Source organism: Hyperolius riggenbachi, chromosome 2, assembly GCF_040937935.1.
Source record: "Hyperolius riggenbachi isolate aHypRig1 chromosome 2, aHypRig1.pri, whole genome shotgun sequence".
In the NCBI taxonomy this organism is placed as follows: domain Eukaryota; kingdom Metazoa; phylum Chordata; class Amphibia; order Anura; family Hyperoliidae; genus Hyperolius; species Hyperolius riggenbachi.
In genome coordinates, this window is record NC_090647.1 from 274,035,601 (window position 1) to 274,050,136 (window position 14,536).

The window sequence follows — 14,536 nt, forward strand, 5'->3', positions numbered from 1 at the left end:
CCATTTTAACTGTGTCCATCTTGAAGCCAGACCTGATGTTATTTTCTCCCTTACTCTCCTTTGCCTGATTGTGTATGCATTGCCCGCCCTCCTCCCAGCCTTCAGGAACTCCCACCCAGCTCTGCAATAGAAAGTGCATTGTCTCAGCATGAGAAATATTGGCCAACAATGGAGGAACAGAGGTGTCGGGGAAAACGGGGGAAAGAGGCTTCAGCCAATCAGGCTGCATTTAGCTAAAATAAAGCAGCAAAAAAAAAAAAAAAAAAAAAAGACGACCCAGCATGCCCTGCAACTTCCTATGTGCAGCAATGATCATTTATCAACAAGAAAAGTAATAGTGATTTTTTACTTTTGGATTGCCTGGTTAGCATCCTTATTACTTGTTTACCAGATACAAATAAAGAATTGATTTTTTATTTTATGCTCGACAGTTACACTTTAAAGTGAACCTCCAGACTAAAAATCTACTCAACAGCACTGAAAAGGCTTGGTGTTTAACAGTTTCACAGCATCAGAACTTTGTTTTTTTTACCCAAGCCTCATTTTTAGCTGCACAGAAGAAAACTGCCCGGGCATTTTTCCCCTTATGCTATAACATTTGTAAAGCGCTTTTCTCCCATAGGACTCAAAGCGCATTATAGTGGCCAGTATAGCTAGTATAGTGCCCCAGTATGGGTAGGTAGTGCCCCAGTATAGCTAGTATAGTGCCCATTATAGCTAGTATAGTGCCCAGTATAGCTAGTATAGTGCCCAGTATGGGTAGGTAGTGCCCAGTATGGCTAGGATAGTGCCCCAGTATGGCTAGGATAGTGCCCCAGTATGGCTAGGATAGTGCCCCAGTATGGCTAGGATAGTGCCCCAGTATGGCTAGGATAGTGCCCCAGTATGGCTAGGATAGTGCCCCAGTATGGCTAGGATAGTGCCCCAGTATGGCTAGGATAGTGCCCCAGTATGGCTAGGATAGTGCCCCAGTATGGCTAGGATAGTGCCCCAGTATAGCTAGTATAGTGCCCCAGTATAGCTAGTATAGTGCCCAGTATGGGTAGTTAGTGCCTCAGTATAGCTAGTATAGTGCCCAGTATGGCAAGTATAGTGCCCAATATGGCAAGTACAGTGCCCAATATGGCTAGGATAGTGTCCCAGTATGGCTAGGATAGTGTCCCAGTATGGCTAGGATAGTGTCCCAGTATGGCTAGGATAGTGCCCCAGTATGGCTGAGGATAGTGTCCCAGTATGGCTGAGGATAGTGTCCCAGTATGGCTGAGGATAGTGTCCCAGTATGGCTGAGGATAGTGTCCCAGTATGGCTGAGGATAGTGTCCCAGTATGGCTGAGGATAGTGTCCCAGTATGGCTGAGGATAGTGTCCCAGTATGGCTAGGGTAGTGCCCAGTATGGCTAGGGTAGTGCCCAGTATGGCTAGGGTAGTGCCCAGTATGGCTAGGGTAGTGCCCAGTATGGCTAGGGTAGTGCCCAGTATGGCTAGGGTAGTGCCCAGTATGGCTAGGGTAGTGCCCAGTATGGCTAGGGTAGTGCCCAGTATGGCTAGGATAGTGCCCCAGTATGGCAAGGATAGTGTCCCAGTATGGCAAGGATAGTGTCCCAGTATGGCAAGGATAGTGTCCCAGTATGGCAAGGATAGTGTCCCAGTATGGCAAGGATAGTGTCCCAGTATGGCAAGGATAGTGTCCCAGTATGGCTAGGATAGTGTCCCAGTATGGCTAGGATAGTGCCCAGTATAGCTAGGATAGTGCCCAGTATTACTAGTATAGTGCCTCAATTTAGCTAGTATAGTGTCCCAGTATGGCTAGTATAGTGCCCAGTATGGCTAGTATAGTGCTCAGTATATAGCTAGTATAGTGCCCAGTTTATAGCTAGTATAGTGCCCAGTATATAGCTAGTATAGTGCCCAGTATATAGCTAGTATAGTGCCCAGTATATAGCTAGTATAGTGCCCAGTATAGCGCCCTAGTATGGGTAGGTGGTGGAGCCCCTCCCGCTCATGTTATCCTTATGAGCAGGCGGCCGCTTCCTTTCTTATATTCCCCCGTAGCCGCTCTCCTCGTAGCAGCATCTCCTATTACAGCAGGGAAGGAAGGAGGGCAGCGGCTTCCTGTAGCGGCGATGTGCATCGCCGTTACCATGGGAACCGCTGCCCTGCATCCTTCCCTCTTTACAGCAGCCGCAAGACGCGCTGCTGTAATAGGAGATGCTGCTAAGAGGAGAGCGGCTACGGGGGAATATAAGAAAGGAAGCGGCCGCCCGCTCATAAAGTAACAGGAGCGGCAGCCATGAGGGGGGAGGGGCGAGATGACAGACCGGTGGAAAACTGCCAACGGGCCGGTGGTTGGGGACCCCTGGTATATAGTATAGAATATATAGGTTATACACCACAAACCTAACAAGACAGTTTATACAAATTCTACCATACCTTGGTGTTATAAACAGACAACTGTTTTCTCTTAGTATGCATTCTGTACTTTGATTGCTCTGCCAAGTTATTGTATTGGAAAACTTTAATAAAACGATAATATGTAAAAAAAATACAACTGTTTGGACACACAAATATATGTATTGTAAATATAGTTTCAGTGGTATTTTCCACGCAGGTGGGAGGCTTTGCCAGCAGGTACATGAAGGTAGATGGGTCCAGACAAACTGTAGTGATTCAGAAGTTTCTCAATGTCCAAATAACATTTTGAAGATTATAAGTGTTCCTTTTTGTATTTAGTGCATTTTCAGATGTGGCAGGTATCAGTCTATAAATAAACACACAGCGCACCAAACTTTCAGTCTTTGTTTCTTATATATTTTACACTATAAAAAATGTTAATATATGATAAGAAGAGCACTGCTATTCTATCCACCAGAACTTCTACTTTGCTGTCCTGCGCTTACAGATCTGGAGGCATTTTACAGTGCAGTCCCCATCTTCTTCCCCATTTATGACTCTTTGGTCCAACCTGAAAGTCAAAATGAGAAACATTTGTAATGTATTTATCACCGACAGTATCACTTGTTAATCTTATGAAATTGAGTGACACACTTCCATAGTTTCACACAATATACAGTATAGGGTACAATTAGATGAGATGTATGAACGTTTAATCATTTTATCATCAGAATATTGGAGGGATCATAAGATTCTAATCATGTTTTCACCCTTTTCATGTTTTCATTAGGAATGCACACTGGGGGCTGGAAGAAGCTGACAAATCTCACCCGCGGCCAGAATAGCTTCTTCCCCTTCCCGCCTTGCACCACTGCCTACGGCATGACGACTGTCCTTTGACTATTCTTCACACACCAAAGGGGGGGGGGGGGGGGGTTGGAGAGATGCGGCGCCTGGGCACAGGTCAATGCAGGGAAGGGAGCGCAGCAGCTGCATTGGGAGGGAGGGTGAGGAGGGGATTATTTAAGGAGGGGAACCGCCTCTCCTACATAAAAGACGCCTGTGGGCACAAGCTTACAGTGGCTTATGGTAAATCTGGAACTGGTTACAGGGATAGACTGCTAATTTAAGACACACAAACCTGTTACAGCAAAGTCCCTTATGCTGGGAATACACGGGGCGATCCGGCGGCCGATTAGCCGCCGGATCGACCCCAGCCGCATCCCCCCCACGTCCCTGCTCGTCCGCGCGGATCAATTACCGCTCATCCCTGCCGGCGCGCTTTATCAGCCAGTCGATTCCCTGCCATTGTCCGCCGGCGGGGATCGAGCGGGCGGGGGTCAAGCAGCTTGATCGGACCAGCTGAATATTATCAGCTGGCTGGATCAGCTGCTCGATACAGGGTACAGAAACATACCGTGTATCCCCAGCATAACATCCGGCACAGGTGGGGATTGCCTGATGCTGGATATGTGCAGCCCGACAAAATAGCACAACACCCTCTTCCCCCTTCAATACAGCAGAAACAACTAACTGATCCTCTGGGCGCTGTCTTCTACACTTCCTTTAGCTCCCAACGGCTTTCTGATGTCCTCTCTGTATGGCTCCCTGTGTGTCATGTGACCCACATGGGGCCAGGTGACATGCCAGGAGCTGTACATGGATCCCGGAAAGCTGCTGGAAGCTGCAGAAGTGTAGTAGACCGGAGAATTGGTAAGTTGCTCTCCCCGCTCATGCATGCCGGTTAGTTGAGATTTCCGATTGCCCGAGTTCCGGATAACGGTGACTTTGCTGTAATAACACTAATGTATAAAAGCCAGGTATTCTCACCCTGACTTTTATTATGATGGAGTCCTGAAAATAGACACACAAGTCATAAAAAAAGTCCCTCCTAGCACACAAACGTTCACTGTGTATTTCTTAAAGGGGCACTATGGCGAAAAATTGTAAAATGTAAAATATGTGCAAACATATACAAATAAGAAGTACATTTTTTCCAGAGTAAAATGAGCCCTAAATTACTTTTCTCCTATGTTGCTGTCACTTACAGTCGGTAGTAGAAATCTGAAAGAAGCGACAGGTTTTGGACTAGTCCATCTCTTCATGGGGGATTCTCAGGGATTTATATATTTTCAAAAGCACCTAGTGAATGGTAGTTGCTCTGTCGTCTGTCCAACTGCCAAAAAACTGTGTAGCAAGCAGGGAAGATGGCCAGCATCATTGTTTAAATCCTTTTTAGGGAATGTCTTTATAAAGAGTAAAAGCCTTGCTGAGAATCCCCTATGAAGAGATGGACTAGTCCAAAACATGTCACTTCTGTCAGATTTCTACTACCTACTGTAAGCGACAGCAACATAGGGGAAAAGTAATGTATGGCTTATTTTACTCTGTACAAAATGTACTTCTTATTTGTATATGTTTGCACATATTTTAAATTTTACAATTTTTTGCCATAGTGCCCCTTTAAATACCAAAGATAGTTTAAAAATGTAAACCCACACATTTGATTTGCCCATTTGTCCTGGTTATTACAGTGTTTAAAGTATGATCCTAGTACAATGCATGGCGACAATATATTATTTGGAAATAAAGGTGCATTTTTGTCTTTGGATTTTTCTTTAATTGATGTGGGACTTTTTAATCCTTCCCACCCCCTAGTTAGCCAGATGTGCTCCTTTATATCCCCCCTCTTCCCCCATAGTTGGCCAGATGTGCCTCTGTACCCCTCTCCAGCCCCAGATGTGCCTCTGTAACCCCCCTACCCCACCCCAGTAAGCCAGAAGTACTTGTTAAGTCCCCCCCCCAATAGTTAGCCAGATGTGTTTTTTTATTACCCCCCTCCCCCCATTCATAGCCAGGTGTGTGCCCCTTTATCGCCACCCCCATTGATAGCCAACTGAGTGACCTTTAATTAGTCTCCCCCCGTGGATAGCCAGGTGTTGGCCCTTTAAATTACCTTTTACCCCCAAATGCCAGGTGTTCCCCCCCCCCCCCCCCCCCCCATGCAGAGTTGGGCGCAGGGAAGCATTACCAGTAGCAATCTCTCACCTGACCTTGTTCCACCGGAGATCATGATCCTCTCCCTGCAGTCCTGCTGTCAGCCTCACTATGCTGACCGGAGCGGGTCATCAAGCCGGGAGGACGTCATCAAGCCGGGACCCGATCCGTTCGGCATAGTGAGGCAGACAGCAGGACTGCAGGGAGAGGATCGTGATCGCTGCAGGAACAAGGTCAGGTAAAGATTGTTACATTGTAATGCTCCATGCTGCCTGATCGCAGCATGGAGGGGGGTATTACAGGGGATCGGGTGGTGGGTGGGGAGATCGGAGCCCCGAGAAGGGATGGCAAAAGTGTAGTTAGGGGGAGGGGGGTTAATGAGCCCAGGTGTGTGCTAGCAGGCACGCTGTGCTCATTAAATGACAGCAACTTATATTCACGTCGGGTGGCTTTCAGGAGCCACTTGCGATGACGTGAATATACTTTATGGGGGATGTAAACTGGTTAAAAACGGGCTCTAGGTCTGTGCCGGAACTCCCCCTCCTTTCCCTCTCCTCTACTCTCTCTCCTGTTACCGCCGCCACCGCACATGCACGAACCCGCGCACACCCGCCCGGCAGCCCCCTGGCCCATCCTCCTCCCTGTCCAAAGGCTGTCCCTGCAGCACATGCGCAGTAGTGCAAACGCAGGGACACACACACATGGACACGGGATGCAGAGACACAGGGGTTTTAATATAGAGGATAGTTTCATTTGTGCTTACCGGTTTTCTTGTGATGTAATCAAATAAAAGTCTTCTTTCAGTACACCACTGCCCTGTGGTAGAGAACATAAAATACACATCAAATATTGGGCCTAACGCACATACTGGTGGTAATATCGCCCGAGTACCTACTTTGGCAATCCAATAAACCTCCTGCTTTAATAGACTTCTTTATTTATTTGCTACCTTTTTAGTACATTATAAAATGAAAGAGTCTCTGTAGAAGTTCATATTTGTGTAAAATGGCTGTCAGGCTATCAATGCCCAGCTACCACATTGCTCCCAGCACTGGTAAGTTTTTTCCACTATCTACTTTGTTGTATATTGTGATGAAGTGCCTCACTTTAGATTAAAAGCAACCCTGCAGTGCCGATATTTCTCTTTCTCCTTTCTGTGCAGTACTACTGCTGGTACTACAGAGCACGCAGCTGCACCAGGGTGAATAGGGCAAAGTGGACTCTGCCAGACTCCCGCTTGCAATAACTGCCAACTAGATTTCTCCTTTTTTACCTAATACTAAGTAGTTAGCGTTGCCCCCAAGTATTAAGTAGCTAAAGGAACCTCAATATTAAGTAGCTAGAGGTGTCCCCGACTGAAGGGAGATCTCGTCAGTTGAATGTCGAGAGCAGGTTGAGTTATCTCTTATTTACTATCTCATCAGGACTATTCATAGGCAAGGAGGGAGGGAGGCACTCGGGAAGGGGAGTAAGATGCCTTTCCATCATCAGGCGCCAGTAGGAACATGCCTACAGTGTCTTATGGTAAATTTGGCCCTGGCTTCGAGCTTCAGGACTGTTCACAAGCTTATCCCCTTCTGCTAAACATCTATCATACTCAAAGCCTTTTTCAGAACTCACACCTTCTGACATTAACGCATGTTTACTTCTTCCCACAGATACTGACATCTCTAACCAAGTTTATGGCATTAGCAGCTGTTTTCACTACCACTCTATGTAGGTTGTAAGCTTGTTAGGCCTATGTCATGGTCTACCATTTAATATTCACTACTCTCCGCTGACTCTTTAATGCGTCGGCTACTTAGTGTTCATTTTCTAAAGAATGGGATTTTGAAAACCAAACTGCAAAACAAATGTTAGTACTAATATAGTAGTAAATATAGTTAAAAGTGTCTACAAATATTACCTGGGATACATCTACCTGGGGAAATCTACATGGTGAATGTTACATTTTCTGGATTGGTGAAGTTCAGGATTTTGGGGTATAATATACAACTTTCATGTGGAAAAACATGGGAATATGCGCTGAAGAGCTAAACTTTGGCTTGTTGGCAACATAAGACAATTTAAGTTGTCATGATGACCTGTGCCTTGGTATCCTGCTGTTGACAGTACTGAGGAACTTGTGTGGACTTCCACTGTCCACCAGCAGAGGTTTCTTCTCTTAGGCCTGAAACACACCAGAGGAGTTTTTCTGAGCGTTTTGAGTTTTTAAATCTGCTGCTAATGTTATCCTATGTGTCTGTGCACACTGGAGCAATGAGGTTTTGTAAAAAAAACCATAGCATTACATTGGGAAGAGCTTTTAGAGGTTTCAAAACCTCTTCCTAATGTAATGCTATGGGGTTTTTTACAAAACCTCATTGCTCCAGTGTGCACAGACACATAGGATAACATTAGCAGCAGATTTAAAAACTCAAAACGCTCAGAAAAACTCCTCTGGTGTGTTTCAGGCCTTACTGGGAATTGTGCAGTTCTTCAGCTCACCTGCAGAAGGAACTATATGAACTTTGTGAATTGACCAACTGACCAACTGTTCAGGCAGGGGTCACACTTGTCTTTCAGTTTCTACACTTTTCAGAAAACTGAAAGACAAATGTGACCTCTACCTTACAACAGCTAATGTAATTTATAGAGAAAACTGACAAATTGCACAAGATGTCAGTTTTTTTTTCTTTTGTTTTGCATTAAAGTGTGACCTAGCTCATTGATTAACATGAGTTCTCAGTTGAAGTCAGTTTTTCTGTGCAGAAAACGCGTACGAAAGCCGGTAAGTGTGACCCCTGCATCTTTTCTTCTGCCATCAAGACATTGCTAGATCATTGCTGCTTGCAGCCTGTGAATCTGGTCATCGGTTCTTAGTCCTTTGTTCCTGATATTCTGACTCCCTGGTATTGATCCTTGCTAGCCTGACTATTCTTTTCCTACTGTTCATTATATCTGATATTCTGGCTTTGACCCGTGCCTGTATTATGATTCTGCTGTGTGCTTATTATTATGTCTATACTCTTCTATACATATATTGTGTGAACTGTGTTCTTATATATTTGCCATTGTACGTATACTGTGTGATTGGCGCTCCTTTTTGCCATTGTATATATCTGCTAAGTTGGTCTGTACACACATCCAGTTTTTTATCTGCGGATAACTGGCCAATTTTACCACATCCCTGTAGTATGAAAGCTTGTGATAGAGTAATGAAAAGCCAAAATTGTTACCCAATTTATCATAAATCCATTATGATGTGAAGCGTTAGAGGTATAAATTGTATAAAAGGCTTTTCCATCTATGTGTCTGTAAGGTACAAACATTATATTGTTTAAGTGTTCTTCTATGCATATTATATTGGTGGAATGTGGAGGTTACAAACACAAAGGATGGCCAGTGCTCCCTGCCAAACAGCACCTGGCTATTAAATGGTCTACAGGGTAAGCCTGTCAGCAAATGTAACTACATAACGACCGCATCACGCCCATGGGCGTGACCGCGGCGGCAGCCTCAGGACCACCTAACGCCAATTGGCGCAAGTCCTGGAGCTGCAGTTTCCCAGGGAAAGGCCGCGCGCATGCCAGTTCACGAAGCGGAGCTCCATGATTAGCCTGCTAGCCGCCGATCGTGGCTAGCAGGCTGTTTCTAAATGAAACAGGAAATAAATCCCCTTTGTTTACATCCGCACATCGCTGCGGTCTCTGGCAGGGCTGTATGAGATCGGCGATCCCCGGCCTCTGGGTGGCCGGGTATCGCCGCGCTCTCATAGGCTGATGCCTATGAAAGGCGGAACAGGATGGATCGCCGTCCTGTTCCATACATTACACGGAGGAAAGGAGGAGGGAAGGGAGAAGGGAGGGAGGGAGAAACAGCCTCATACAGGCTGAGGAAAAAAACAAAAACTGCCAAAGCGATCGGACACCTCAGGCGGCATGTCCCCTTAGGGACAAAAAAAGGAGGGGAGTCCGATCGCTTGGCTCTATAGCTGGGCTGTGCAGGAGGCTAAAAAAACTGCACAGCTCAGCTGAGCAATAAAGAGCCTGGTCGTTGAGGGGGGGGGGGGGGGGGGGAGTTAACACTGTGGTCCTCAAGTGGTTAAAGGCACAGCAAGTGTACCTGCAGTGCCAGATCTAGCAAGTGCTGAACCGGTTAAACTGTGTGCTCTATCCTAAAAAGATATATTAGTTACACATAATGCAATTAAGTGATTAGCAAGGACACTGCATGCAGGTTGTCTCATGGGAGCTATATTTCCTGTGAGGTGCTCTAAGCTTCCAAACGTGAGTGAGCAATACAGGCAGGGTCCCAGCGCTCACACCACCTGGGTCCACCACCCACAAGCTACACCCCAAAGTGGTGGAATCAGTGCAGGCAGCCTCCCCAAGTGCCCTCACCACCAGAGAAACCACCCAAAACTACTCCCGACAAATACAAACACAAAGGATGGCAAGTGCTCACTCTGTTTATGATTCCAGGCAGTGGAAACACTTTGGGACCCTGTCTGTTTTGCTCACCCATGTTTAGAAGAATATGGAAGTTGCCATGGCTGCTATTCTGCAAAATAAAATTGTCTGCATCAGGCTCCAGCTCTGAGTCACTAACCTTAAACTAAGAGTCTGTAATGTGAATGTTTGGTCATGTCAAGGAACACCAAACTTGTGTGTGAAGGGAGTTAGTTTACATTATATTAAGTAGAAAATAAATATTGCATTCACCTTGCTGCGTCCTTTTTGACAAGACATGGATTGTGAAAAGTGGATTTGGGAGGAAACAAATAAAATGAACTGTCATATACTAAAGAATCATTCAGATTTTAATTGCTTCATTACTTCACCTGAATTTTGTGAATTTCTTCTTTTACTGCAGAGATGTCCTGCTGCCCACATCCTTCAAGTGTGGCAGATACCTTAAACAATACAAGGATTACAATATTAGGAAGTTAGTATGTATACAGTAATAAAGACATGTAAGTAATACATGCAGTGTCTCTCCCGTAGTTATCCTAATGCCCGGTGAATGGGGTGCAGCACGAGAGTTAAGAGTACACCAAATGATGGGAAGCGCTCCTTCATCTACTCAAACCTCCAAACATATTAATACCAACTAGTGATGAGCACAAATTTTGCATCGTAATTTGCTATTTCGATGCAAAATCGTATCCAAAGTTTCAGGAGACGGCGCGATGAAATTCATTTGTAACCATAATCAGGAATCATCATTTCGAAATTTGGAGTAATTTTGTGCTGATATTAGCTGGTTAATAGCAAAGCCCCCACATATGCCATCATTAAATTGCTACGCATGTTAAGGAGAAAAGTAGGAATACGTTAAAAAAAAACATTTTTCAAAAAGATCTTCTAGTTTTAAAGAAAATCAATTTTAAATAATATTCAAAGGAAATTTTTTTAAACTGTCATTTTTCTGACTTAAAAAAAAAGCATTTTTCCTTTGTAGTTTTAAAATCAATTTTCTGTAAAACTACAAGGTCTTAATTTTGACTTGTTCCAACTATTCCTCTAAACATACGAAGCAATTTTAGCTTGTATGGGGGCTTTGCTGTTAACAGATAAAGTCAGCACTAATTTAGATGAAAATTACACAAAATTCCGAAAGGATTGCACAAAATTAATTGTATTTCTAAATCATACTTACGTATGGCCATAATTGCAAAAATCTACGCAAAATGTTAACTTTCAGATAATAATCATCACTAATACTATTTCCCCTAGCCTTTCTCCAACCTTCTCCTATCCTCTGCCTCATAGTCCTCCACCTTTACAAGCTGCTGCGGATGCCATTTATGATCAGCACAGCAAAAATGGAGTTCTGTTCTTTGTAGATGTGAAAGAGCTGCATAGACTCAACTTGTTTTATATTTGTGGAGAGAGACAGTTCTCACTTTCTATTTCTTTTCCTCCCTGCAATGGAGCCTTCCGATGGAGCATGATAGCTCTTTCTGCTACCATCTCTGTATTAGAAAGTCCATGGTGAAAAAAATGTAATTGATAGATCCGGATTAGATGGTAATTGCAGCAGTTAGAGACAAAAATGTATGGGCTACCATCTAACCACCAAGGCTCTGGACTGATAAGGTCTGATGGTGAAACATACAAATACCTGACAAAACTGAAATATCAGCTTTAAAGGTAACCTTAAGCCAAACAAAAAAAATGAGTTTTACTTACCTGGGGCTTCCAATAGCCCCCTGCAGCTGTCCGGGGCCCTCGCAGCCTCGCTCTGATCCTCCTGTCCCCGCCGGCGACCACTTCCGGTTTCGCCGTCAGGACCCGACAGGCTGGGAACGCGAGTGATTATTCGCGTTCCCAGCCACAATAGCTCCCCCTATGCTGCTATAGTGGTCGCCGGCGGGACAGGAGGATCAGAGCGAGGCTGCGAGGGCCCCGGACAGCTGCAGGGGGCTATTGGAAGCCCCAGGTGAGTAAAACTCCTTTTTTTTTGTTTGGCTTAACCTGCTGAGCGGTCTGGACGAGCTCAGCTCGTCCAACACCGCCAGAGGCTGCCGCTCAGGCCCTGCTGGGCAGATTTCAATGAAATAAAAAGCAGCACACGCAGCCGGCACTTTGCCAGCCGCGTGTGCTGCCTGATCGCCGCTGCAGCGCGGCGATCCGCTGCGTGCAGCGGCGAAAGAGGGTCCCCCCAGCCGCCTGAGCCCAGCGTAGCCGGAACAAACAGTTCCGGCCAGCGCTAAGGGCTGGATCGGAGGCGGCTGACGTCAGGACGTCGGCTGACGTCCATGACGTCACTCCGCTCGTCGCCATGGCGACGAGGTAAGCGAAACACGGAAGGGCGCTTATTGCGGCCTTCCGTGTTACTTCTGGCCGCCGGAGGCGATCGGAAGAACGCCTCCGGAGCGCCCTCTAGTGGGCTTTCATGCAGCCAACTTTCAGTTGGCTGCATGGAATAGTTTTTTTTAATTTAAAAAAAACCCTCCCGCAGCCACCCTGGCGATTTAATCAGAACGCCAGGGTGGTTAAGGTTACCTTTAAGCATACTTGCCCTTCAAACTCCATTCAACTTATTTTTTGTGTTATTTTTGCATAACACATGCACACTGTCCTGACTGCCAAGACTGGTACAGAGCAGATAATCCACAGGAGAACAGAACTAAATTTTGCTTCCTGCATAAACCTTACTCATACTGAACCAGTGAAAATACCTTATGCTAGGTACACACCATGCAATGTTGCCTTAGATAGATGGTTCGATAGAAAATTTCCGTCATGTGCGATATTATTCTTGATCGTTTTTCTGGTTGATTTATCATAGAAGTGAATGGAAAATTGATAAGAAAAGATAAGAGAATCAAGCAGGAAATTGAGCGGAAAAATGCATCCTGAGTACCTAGCGTTACTGACTCCAGATGCCATAACAGGGCCCCCATGGCTATTGTGCTGCCCATTGAAGGAAAGACTAGCACTGCCATTATACAGCACCAGATAAGATATGGCACTGTGTACTGACAGTTGTACAGTTATTGACTATCAATTCAATGTATATGAGGGACCTTTAATGAATGTTTATTTCTGTTTTGTTTGTAATTTATTTCCAGTAATGTAAAAAGGTCAATACTAAGATTTATCAGTGAATTAGCAATGTTGGCTGAGCAATTATTCCAAGAAAACATGTCTATGCAAATATAAATACAAATGCTATTAAAGAGACTCCGTAACAAAAATTGCATCCTGTTTTTTATCATCCTACAAGTTCCAAAAGCTATTCTAATGTGTTCTGGCTTACTGCAGCACTTTCTGCTATCACAGTCTCTGTAATAAATCAACTTATCTCTCTCTTGTCAGACTTGTCGGCCTGTGTCTGGAAGGCTGCCAAGTTCTTCAGTGTTGTGGTTCTGCTATGAACTCACCCTTCCAGGCCCCTCTATGCACACTGCCTGTGTGTTATTTAGATTAGAGCAGCTTCTCTCTTCTCTCTTATCTTTTACAAGCTGGATAAATCGTCCTCTGAGCTGGCTGGGCTTTCACATACTGAAGAATTACAGACAAAGGCAAAGCTGTTTGCAGGAAGAAAAGAGCAGCCTGAAACTTCTGTGCATGAGAGATGCAGGGGGAAAGAAATACACAAATGATCTCTTGAGATTCAAAAGGAAGGCTGTATACAGCCTGCTTGTGTATGAATGTATTTTCTATGTGTGGACATACTGTACATCAACATACTTCCTGTTTTGGTGGCCATTTTGTTTGTTTATAAACAAACTTTTTAAAACTGTTTTTTAACCACTTTTAATGCGGCGGGGAGCGGCGAAATTGTGACAGAGGGTAATAGGAGATGTCCCCTAACGCACTGGTATGTTTACTTTTGTGTGATTTTAACAATACAGATTCTCTTTAAGAAATCCGGTTACCTTTGTACATAGATGTTCTTTGTACTCCTGGAGTGCTGCAGAGACAACAGAAACCCGCCTATTCTGAAATAGGAAAAAAAATAAAAAAATCAATGGAGTTACTCCATGATCTACACTTCCCCCAAGCTTCTTAGTGAGGGGGAGCTTAGCCAGATTGCTGCTATTCTACACACCACCCATCTAGCTCCCTCTGCGCTGATGTATCCTGGTGGTGAAGTCAGCCAGCGAGGTGAGTGACTTGGCAGCGGAAAAGACAGAGGGGTCCTGGCTAGAGATTGGGATGGCCTGCGCTGTGATGAGAAAACTTCTTACCATGTGGTTCGTTGAAAGAATGGGGAACCCACGTTCATATCAGATTGCATGTTTGTGCACCAGCATGTCTGCACTCACACATGGGTTTGCTGTTTAGCTGACAAACTGCACAGCAAGATGTTCGCCCATCTCTATGTATGGGCATTGTCATAGCTTGATAAAGGAGCATGTGTCTGCTCCGAAATGTTGCTTGATCAACATGACAGTCTGTGAATAAACTTGTAAAAGAGCAATTGGATGGTGCCGGCTCAATTTCTTGGGCATTGCATAATAGATGCCACTCGCTTGGATTCATAATTGATAAACTGTATTATTTCTTCACTTCTGAGCCCCAGAATGTATTCATTCTGTCTATCCGATGGCAAATTCTTCATAACTCTCATCTAAACATACAATTAGCTGCTGAGTTAATGCTATACCTAACACCACCCATCTCTTTTGTACTCAGTGGTCCCATAAGATACTATGG